Genomic DNA, 11,657 nt, shown 5'->3' with positions numbered 1-11,657 from the left:
AATTTTCGGAAATTCGGACATTCGGATGTATCCGAATTCCGAATTACAGACATAACGAATGCAAACGAATCCGAATTTCCATTTCCCAAATTCGGTAGCGGTAGTTCGAACGTTTGTTTCGTTTTCTGTTCTTATTCGTTTCTTATTCGTTTCGTTCGTTGGAGCAAAGTGACATTAGAGAAGGAGAAAAATATTTTTTCCCCCTCAAATGTCACTTTGCTGCAAACGAATGAACGAAACGTATAAGAAACGAATAAGAACAGAAAACAAAACGAACGTTCGAACTACCGCTACCGAATTTCGTCCGAATCCGAATTGACTTTCACACCCGAATCCCGAAAAACGAAATAACACAAATCCGAATTTAAAACGAAACTAAACTAAACAAATTTTTTGGCAGTGCACATGTCTAGTTCTAACCATTTAAATTTGGATACATCTGAATGTCCAAATTTAACTACGTTCGTATAAATGTTCATTCAGAACAAAATGAAATGTATATGTCTAGTAAATACTTTAATACATAGTCTGGCCATAGGCTAACTTTAAAGGAAACCTTTATAGATCTTCTTCCGAAAACAGTAGAATAGTGAATGATTCACTGACCCAGAACAATTTTTTGGGACAGTTAGCCAAACAACTAGCATTTTTAGCTTAAAATGGCAGCCTCTATGTTTCTTGACATGATAGGTTTTCCTAATGAGATTTGAAGCATTAGCAAGCTAAAGCCTAGATCATTGAGATTTGTTACAATATATACATTTCTGTTTCCTCATTTCCCTGTACTGCAAGCTGAAGTGCCACAGTATTGTTTAAAATATTAATTAATGATGCCTAGGGTTAGTCACTCTTAACGTACAGATAAAAGAGTGCTCTGCTACTTCTAAGTCATAACAATAAAATACAGATACACATTTATAGTATGAAAAAAAACCCAGAAGCATTTAAGCCAGGGGATAATACTATGGTATAGCTCAAAGAAATTCTGCAGAAACATTGTGTCATTGTGTTTACTCTTATCAGTACATGAAAGTGACATTATCTGTGCATAACTGTACACCACCTTCTGTGCAGGTACTCACCAGGTACATTAAGGTCTGCTGCCAGTCAGGCCATTAAAAGTAAAAAGCAATACCTAAGCTCAATGACATTTTCAGTTGATCCCATTTATTGTATAATGTGCAAATACAACTTCCAGATAAATATTACAGCTCGCAGTGTAGTACATGTATGTACAGTATTTTTTCACTAACTGCATCCTTCTTCAAGACGACAGCTTTCTGGGGGATCATCATGTATAAATACATTAAAACTATTCTTACAGTGTTGGGATTGCACTTAACAAAAGCAGCAACAAAGCAGCTACAGATGTCCTTCTATACACTGAGTGGCCAGATTATTATGACTACCCCATCAGTACTTCGTTGGGCCACGAGATGACTCCACGAGATTACTTTGTTGGGCCGCATTGTGACTCCACGAGATGTTGAAAGGTGATGCGAGGAATCTGCCACTGCACTGTTGCCCTTCTGTTGTCTTGTACCAGTCTTGCCACTCTCCGTTCTGCCCTAACATTGACTAGTCACCGACGGCAACAATTGGCACGTTCAGACCCAGATTTTCGGCTGACAGTCCAGTCTTTAAACAGTTTAACAATAGCTGCTCTTGAACATTTAACGAATTCTGCTGTTTTGCTGATACTCGCTCCATGGCTCCGAGCGCCGACAATCATCCCACGTTCAAAGGCAGTTAAATCGCGTTGTTTACCCATATCTTCAGAAAAAAATCACTTCTACTGTCATGGTAAACAACCTGTTTCCCTATGTATAATGGTCTGGCCCTCTAGCAACTTCAGCGCGAAATTATAGCTAATTTGCCCACAAACGTCAGGTGGTCATAATAATCTGGCCACTCAGTGTATATACTGTAGGAGACTGATCAGAAGGTGCCCAGTCCTAATTTTCCCTAGTTTCTGATTAGTCTCCTATATTTTTTCGTAAATGAGGGAACTTTCTAGTTGCATGCCTGATTTCGCTCATTGAGTTTATGGCCACCTTTTTTGAGATAGTTTTAATGTCTATATTTTCTGTGATTATCCAGGTCACTGAGCACTTAAGAAAGGGTACAATAAGCATGAGAAATTGTGCTGCAAGCTGTAATGTGGTGCTGTACGCTGTATTTATACATCATGCAACAAATGGAATAACCTTAGAAACTAGAGAATGTTTTCAAGCCCTACCAACTGCACACTTGTTATATTAATTTGCAACAATAATTTTTCAACTAAAGCGATAATGCCTTACTAATGAAGTATTTATTCAATAGCCATGGTAATTGTGCATGTGTGTTCCTAAGTGATTTTACTTCACAATGTTATAATCAGAATGCTATGCTAGGGAAAGAGAGGACAGAATATTAATAATAAATATAAATATTTTACTAAAGATATATATATGAAAAACAGACAGCATGAGACAGAATAAAAAAATCTGACAATAATACACAAAAACGTAGAGAGGGTTAATAAAGGTAATCATTAAGATGCATGATAATTTGATGCACTCCCGAGTGCTGTTACATGATCTGCAAGAATTATTTTTTTATCTGATTTTATTTTTTACTGACATGTAAATAAAATCAAATAATATAAAAAGTTAATGAAAATAATATATCAATATGATTCCATTTGGGAAGATGCCATCCTGGCACAACAAGCACATGGGTAAATATCTTGATGCCTGGAGTACATTGTGTGGATTCATCAAGAAGGGCCCCAATGCTGATGGTCTCTGGAGTCTTACACACCTCCAAATATCAGAAAACTCATCACTGACTATCAAATTAGTTATTAGTAAAATAAAAAGAAACTCCTTCCTTTGTTTACTTCCTGAAATGATTAGCTGATGAGTTTGTAAAATCTCCAACAACTTCCTGTGTCATTTGTAAGAATGAGCCCTATTCACATCTGCGAATGAGGCCGATCGCATGAGTCTCACAAGTCCCAACGCCCACAGTTGTTCGCATGTAATCATAGAGGATGTGATTACCTGTGAACAACCGATTTTTTGGATTCTAGACCCTGTCCCGGGTCCTGATAACACTAATGGCAGAAAAGCTGCAGGCACACATTATGCTGACATACATGTGTTGCAGCGCACCACAATGCATGGTAATGCACTACCATACGTTGTGGTGTGTTGGGTGGAAAACATTGTTGCATGTACTTTTTTCCCTTTCTTGTGCATTGGCATTCCATTAAAAAAAGGGTCTGCCTTAAAGAGGAACCCCAGAGTCATAAAAAAAAACTTACTCTTGCAGTGGGGCTTTCATGGTACTGATAGGGTTAAGTGTTAGTTTTGTCTAGGGGGCTCAAATAAAGCAGATATACTCACCTGTTCCTCAGTCCCACTGTTAAACTGCTCCATGCAGCCTCTCCTCCCCTGGGTTCTAGTGGTCTAATTACCACTAATGTAATCATGTCTAATGCAAGTCCATTGATTTGCAATGAGGATGCTGAGGGACATTTCGCAGCCAGATTGGAGGGGGAGAGAGGTTAGTGCTGACCACCGTGAGACTGAGGATCAGGTAAGGATCAAGTAAGTATATCCTTTTTTTGAGCCCCCTAGACCAAAACGAGCACTTAACCCTTGCTGTGCGGGGGTAGGCCCACTGCAAGGGTTACGTTTTTTACTGCCTGGAGTTCTTCTTTCAAGTGCATGTAACCCTTAAAATGTTTTTTAGTATTATAAGTTATGTCTTCCTTTTTTTATTAAGTATGTTGCGCAAGTTCCTTCTTTTGCAATAGTATTCTGATTTCCTAGCAAATAGATGGTGATGCTGCCACTTCCCTTTACTTGAAGCATACTGACCACACTAAGCACAAAAGCATGCTAGCACTGCCAGTGTGCCCCCCTCAGCATGCTAGCTGGAGCTACAGGTTGCTCTGACCATACACAGCCTCCCTGTAGTCCATAGTCAAAGTTGCAGCCAGACCCACCACCCAGCCCTGCTCTGCTCTGCTCTGCTCTATTGACAGTAGCTAACAACAGGAGCCTCGCTATGAAATCTTCAGCTGTGCATTGGTCCCTTGGAGCAGCATAAATAGAAGGAAGTATAGATAGCACAGATAACATACTCCTGCCCCACCCATACCCCCCTGCAGTTTCTGACATCAAACTGCTGCAGTCCTCAAGCTATACAGGCACACCCCCTCACTAGAGACGTTGTGCAGACATGATGCAATACTTTTCTTTAATTGAAATCACAGATACTTTAAGACAATGGATTTTTTTTTTTTTACTTTTCAGTTACACGTGCTTTTCTGCAAGCAGAACAAAGACAAACAGGGTTATTCACAAAAGGGTGAAGAGTTTGGAGAAGGTGGGAGAAGTGAACATTCTAGGACAACATAGCTGAACTGGAAAGTGAGCTGAATTGGAGAATTTTTCCTAATCAGCTATTTTGGCCTAGATTGTTCACTTCTCCTGCCTTCTCCAAACTCTTCATTCTTTAGTGAATAACCCTGAAAGAGTTAACAGTTTGTCTGAGCCTACCTTAAAGTAAATGTAAAACTCTTTACTTTTCATAAAGTTATAGTTTATATTAGGGTTGCCACCTTTTCTTCCAGCGAAACCTGAACACTCTAGTGACGCACAGGCATTTTTTGGGAAGAATGAGTCGCGGCTTGTTCATATGTAAATAGCGCCACCCATTCATATGTAAATATCACAGTTGAGACTATTTTTAGTGTGGGGCCAGTAGCCCCTATCCTAATTTTGGTTGCCCCTGTCTGCCTGACATCTTGTGTCCGGGTATCTGCTGCCATGAAACCCGGACACAGCATTCAAAACCCGGACTGTCCGGGTGAATCCTGGACAGGTGGCAACCCTAGTTTATATATGTAGCATGTTAGCTTATATACAAGTGCAAATTACATGCCTCCATAACTCCAACATTTCTCATCAGTGTGCAAAGACTGATCATCACAAATCATTGTACCCACAGTTTTTCCAGCTCCATTCTGTGCCACCTTGGTGTGTGCAGGTAGCCACAGAGGCAGGCCAAGAGTTGGCAGACCCTTGTGCCAGGCAAGGTCGTATGTAACAATCAGCCAGCTTACCATTTCAGTGCAGAAGTGGCAGCATTGTCAGACCATGGGAGAAACTTAGTGTAGGTACAGCCTGCATATCCAGTAGGATTATCAGATATCCTTTACTACTAATAGTGATCTGACAAACAAATAACAGGGGACAATGTACATGTGTGGGCAAGCTCTGCTATGTATAGAGTTCATTAAAATAATTAAAGACTACTTAGCAACCAGCAAATGTTGAAACAAAGAACACTTTGTTCAGGAGTATGTAACGTACTGCACATTTTACAGGGTGAGCTATTCAGGGTGTTTATTGTAGAGAATAGCAACCAGACTGCAGCACTCATGAGTATGTAACATACAGCACAGCTTGCAGAGCAAAGTGGTCATGAGTATGTATGTAAAGAAAAGCTTGCAGAGTGCACAAGTCAGGGTTATGTAACATCTAGCAGTGCTTACATCTAGCAGTTCAGCTAGAGTATGTCTGGGGTATGCATTACACTTTGTGCCTCCTACTATCATCATGGTCATGGATAACACATCCTTATCGAAGCATAATACAGTTGCTTGGCATGGAGTAAGAGAAAGCAGGGGTGTAACTACAAATCATGTGGACCCCACAGTAAAACTTTCCAGTGAAACCTGTGTTTTAATTTCCCTAATAACAAGCCCCTTTACCAATGGCGGCCAAAGAGGAGATCCTAGTCTAGTGATACCCCAGATCAAAGGTATCATTTACTATAAGACATTACACAAAATCAGATTTCTTTTTTGAAAAATAGATAACTTAGAGATGATTTAGTGGGTATATATTGGTATATTCAAGATGAAGGTAAACCACTAAAAAATTGACTTTATAATGTTGAGATCTGCTAGGGATGAAAGACAATTATGCCATCGGCATTGCAAAGGGCTCTTTATGATATGAGAGGTTATCTTGTGGTATGGCCTGCTGCATGACGTTTATGGCAAAATCAATTACTAAATGATTAAATGGTAATGAATACTATGCAAATAGCCAGATAACTGATCTCCATTTACCTTTGCGGAGTCCAGAAGGAATTTTTCTTCTGTCAAGCGAAACTGCTAGACTTTGTGGAATGTTAAACTTGTTAATCGTGTGTCCTTTCTCAACACCAATAGTTAATTGTATAACGATAAGTTTCTATGGTATAAATTTACTGAAATAAAAAAAAGTAAAATGTCTATCTTCTATAAGTATGTGGCATATCATAACATATATAAATGCACAGTCTATGCAGTTTAGTTTTATTTCTCCTATGCAGTATTCATACATCCTTTTGTCCATACATCACCATACGATTGTTACTGCACATTGGTACATTGCTTATTTGGGCATTAGCTATCTTCTCTGTAGGTCCCTATTGCTGCCAGTGGCAACAGAGCTGTACTTGTGTCAGCTGAATTACTGCGAGCCTGAATTTAATTTATATGCCATTTACTCCAGAGCTGTCCAGCTAAATGAGAATTCCTGTGGTAAGGCTTCATCCCAATCAAGGCATATTCTGCATACCATTTCCTGTTTGTTAATCGCTTACTATACACTGCCTGTATTTGTTTGTCACGGGCTGAGAAATAAACAGAAGCGCTCAATGAGATTTGTATTAAAGGCTTGAACATGTAAGGCATGGAAAATGCAAAGCTAACTAAATATGTCAAGTTTGTTGTTTTTCAGTTATACATTTAAAATGACGTGCTATAATAAGCATGACCTTTAAAGCGGTTTCAGCTTATTAAAGGCCTCAAGTTGTTATGGCTGAATTATTTCTTGAATTTAAATATACATAACATATCTGTTAGTACTGAAGTGTCAGAGATAACGATCTGAATGAAGATTTTAGCATTTCATACTGAGGGCAGTGCTGTTATTCTGGATAAAAGATATCCCATTGTTAAAACATTTGCAATTCATTTTTGCTCATGATGCTCTGCTCTGTTAATTTAGGAATAAAGCACCCATCATCAGGACTTCTCAAGGACTCACCACTGTGTGTGAATATCCCATTGGACATAGCTGTACCTACTAAGCATTTCATTTTTTAGTTTTGGCCACAGTGTAACAAAATGGTCAGACTGTGGTATTTTGGTGTAAACATAATAAACTCATCAACCACTCTACAATTTGTTAATAAAGTTGCTTTTGTTTAAAAAGAGGAACCTGTGAAACATTAGTTTTTTTTATTTTGGGTAGAGTGAAAAAGGTTCTGTGTAATAATTCAAGAGGTACATTAACGTTAGGTAAATCAAACAGCACTGAACACAGAGAAAAAAGGCCCACACGCCTCCTCGCTGCTCCCTTTCCATCTCTTCCCCCATTCCAGATGAATCCATGTGCATTCAACCTAATATCTACAGTCTCAGGCGGTTGGGATGGAAGTCTGACAAGTGGTTTAACAGGCATACTTTATGGTACATCAAGCCCTTATTTACTGTGCACCTTTCTTTTTTTGTTAAAAACAGCATGGGGACCAACCAAAGGTCCCCACACAATATATACCATACACTTAACCCTACTATCAAGGTGCAACAGATAATGTTTCTGTAGCTTTAGTTTGTAGTGCAGGCTAAATTATGCCCTCTCCCCAATAAAATGCAGCCTAGTAAATGTGCTTACATAGTGTGCATGAAGTTAAAACTATATGTAGCTGTCTTTTTTTCTGTGGAATAAATACTTTCTAAAGTTGATCTTTGGATTAAAAATGGACTCTTGTCCCTCTAAGATGCGGCCTACAAAAAGGGCATAAATACTGCATATGGAGTCAGTAATAAACAATATTTTCCTGGCTTTTTTCTGTGAAATTAATACATTCAAATGTTAATGTCTTTATTAAAAGTTGCTTGGTGACTCCCTGTGAAAAGACGCCCTAGTTAAAGTGCTTAAATACTGTGTATATGTACTCGGTTCAGCACAATATTTTTCTGGCTTTATTCTATGGATTTAAACATTTTAATTTTGATTTTTGGATTAAAAGCTGCCTGTTGTCTCTCCTGTTCATCAGGCAGCCTAGTACAAGTGCTTAAATACTGTGCATGGACTCCTTACATTATACTGGTTTTCTTTTTCTGTTAAAAATTAAACACAGCTAATGTTAATTTTTGGATTACTGGATGACTATTGCCTCTCCTATTTAAAATGCAGCCTAACAAAACTGCATTTTTAAATTGCAACCTACAAAAGATTGTTGAAATATTATCTATGGAGTCAATATGATATTTCTTCCTTTTCTCTTTGAAATATATAGACTTAAATGTCAATTTTTGATCTGTAAAACCAAATGTAATGTATCATTATCAAAATGCAGCCTACCTGAGATTGTTGAATTACTATATGCAGTCTGTACAACATTCCTTCATTTAAACTGTGAACAATATGTACTTTGGCTTCTTTCCTGAAAAGCTGCACTAGGTATGTGATCAAATAAATGTGGCCTACAAGAGATAATTGAAATAATGCTGTCACAGTTCCTTGTATATTGATCCAGCGCCAGGTTTTGCTCCCTGTCCTAGTTGCTCGGCTTCCTGTCAATCCGCCCTGAACCTAGGTGGTAAAAGGTGTGTGCGCCTGTGCTTTAGCATTCGTGTCTCCATGCTAGAAGCTGGACCTCCCTGTTTTCTGCTCAGCTCAACAACCACACCTTCAGTAGCTCTGGTGAAGATCAGATGGCTCCTTAGATCCTGCGACTCTAGCACACCCATGTTTGATTGTGTGGTCACACTGTGCCTGCATCTTCAGAGACCTGTATCCCTGCACATTCCTATCTCAGTCGCAATATACTGCTCTGCAAGATACGGGGGTTTACAATTCCTGGTGCTCCAGTTCTCTGTTCGTGACAAATGCATATGCAGTATTTACAATATTCCTTCTATTCTAATGTGAAAAATATACACTTCATAGTGTTTTTTCCCTCCAAAGCTGCATGAGGGATGTGGTTTAAAAAACTAGGGAAAGAGATTGCTGAAATATTGCATACGCAGTGTGTACAATATAACTTCTATTTTAATGCACTAAATATACACTGCATAGTTTTCCCCCTCAAAAGCAGCATATGCATGTGTTTTAGAAAATCAGACCTAGAGAGATTGTTGAAATGCTGTCTATGCAGTGTGTACTATATTCCTTCTATTTTGATGTGAAAAATATACACTTTATAGTGTTTTTTACCTCAAAAGCAGCGTTAAGGTGCCCAATGCCCATACACTGGTCGAAAAGCGCACAGTGTGTGGGTCTGTCGGGTCCCTTTCAGCTGGCATTGCTCGATCAGCTGATTGAAGGAGCCAGCTGGAAAATTTTAGTGGAGATCGGTTGGCTTTGGCCAACCTTTCTCCATGCTTCAGCTGTCACTTTGGCTCGCTCGAGCTGAAGCATATGCCTTCAGCTCGGCTGCCTTTGCCTCTGTACGGGCTATAGTGAATAGCCCGTACAGCAGCCCTTCGGTTCATCTGAACCAAAGGGCTCCGGCGGCTGAAGTGAGCCGAAGGATCAGCCGATGCTATGGCTGGATCCTTCGGCTCATTCGTGAATAACCCCCCAAGTCATTCAATGTTCATATAGGATTAACTGCTATATCATCCATACCATTGCAGTCTAAATCCAATATAATGCATGAACACAGTACATGTTGAATAATTGTGTGACATGCAGCAGATTTCTTGCAATAGATCTAATCATATATTTTAAGGATCTGTTGTTCCCTGGTATACTGTAGGTGGTCTCACAATTATGAACAAGCAGAGAATACATGGTGAAACATACTCCCTGGCAGTGTAATACAACTATGATTGTCATTTTTCCCTGCAGCTTGCAAGTTTGTGGGGCCCTTTTCTCAGCAGCCATTTACATTTGGTGACGTCACCAGACTCCTCCCCCTTCCCTTCGTTAGCCGACGGAGCCACTTGGGCCGTTGATTTTGCCCAAGAAACTTTCTGCACGAGCGCCAGCCAAGGCATTGGCCTATACACATACAGCACAGCAATGAAGTAATAAAATGAACTAGGATCACACTAATCCAGCACGTCATTATTCTGAGTTGCCCCACTCAAGCGGCGGCCATATTGAGTGGGGCACGCAAGATTAATAACGTGCTGGATTAGTGTGATCCTAGTTCACTTTATTACTTCATTGCTGTGCTGTATGTGTATAGGCCAATGTAGTTGGATCTGTATGTGCGTTATAATTAATCAAAATTAATTGATTAAAAAAAATTTGATTAATCGAACACGAAAATTTTAATCAGTACCAGCCCTACTTATCACTTGTAGCAATGCTTGTTTTTCATTATGAGAATACCCATATCACACCTGATTAGTAAGAATACTGTGGGGGGAATTTATCAAAACTGGAGCATACAAAATCTGGAGTAGCTGTGCATGACAACCAATGAGCCTCTATGTTCAGTTTGTTCAGTTAAGATTTGAAAATGAAACAGAGACACTGATTGGTTGCCATGCACAGCTGCTCCAGATTTTGTCTGCTCCAGTTTTGATAAATTCCCCTATCTGTATTTATGTTTATTCTCATTTGGCCTTGTGCACAGACACTACCCTATCTCCTAGTTTGTCATTACGTGAACGGATATCATAGCGAAGTGTTATTCTTGCAGTAATTTGCAGCCTGTATGTCAATCATCTATCTATTTGGCATATATAAATGAGCAGAAGGGTGAACAGTAGAGCTTTTCTGGTAATTTGTTAATCTCATCCTTGTCTGCTTTCAGCATGTCTCAGCCTTTCAACAAATTTCTGGGCAGTGATTAAAGTAGCCATTGGTGTGGGTGTAATATATGTTAATGCAGTGGTCTGTATTGTGAAAGCAGAATTAGTATGCATGTTCTTGGTGACATTTCTTTCATTTCTCAGGACCAAACATAATCATTTCAGTTTATTTGCAAGCAACATAATTATTAGAGTAACAGCAGATGGCTGGAGAAACAAGTGAGCACAGAAATTGTATCAATTTGTTGTTTTGTTTGGTAGGTGCAGGTTCTGGATTGGAAGATTGTTTGCAATTTCATGATAAGGGCTGGTGCAGACTTGGGCGACCCGAGATGCGTGTCCCGAGGCCGCTTGACTGTGTGCGGGTGCACACAGCAGTTGCCGCATGGCCCCATTGATTGCAATGGGGTTACATCAGTGTTTCAATCGCTAAAAAAAGGTACATGTACCTTTTTTTGCAACACATGACGCACTGCTTTTTTAGCCACAATCGTGTTCAATTGCACAGGCGGTATCGCAGTGGTAAAACCACGCAATCTGCCCAGCGTGATAAGGTGCGATAATAAAGGGGTGCAATAACAAAATACTGGCACCGCCAGCGCGATCGGCTGTGGTGGGTGATTCCGTGACCACACGGCCATTTGCGTGGTTTTGTGCACAATTGCCGGGTGGTCACGGATCGGCAGAGTGTGAACCTAGCCTGAAATCCATAAAGGAACAGTGTTACCCAGAGCTCTAGGTTATAGATCCATGATCCAAGATGAATATTCATTGGTGCCTTGAGTTCTCAGTTGTGGCAAAATAATGCTAAATGTAACTGTAACTCTACATG

Source organism: Nanorana parkeri, unplaced genomic scaffold (assembly GCF_000935625.1).
Source record: "Nanorana parkeri isolate BGI_ZX_2015 unplaced genomic scaffold, ASM93562v1 scaffold796, whole genome shotgun sequence".
Lineage (NCBI taxonomy): Eukaryota > Metazoa > Chordata > Amphibia > Anura > Dicroglossidae > Nanorana > Nanorana parkeri.
This window is presented reverse-complemented; position numbering follows the sequence as displayed.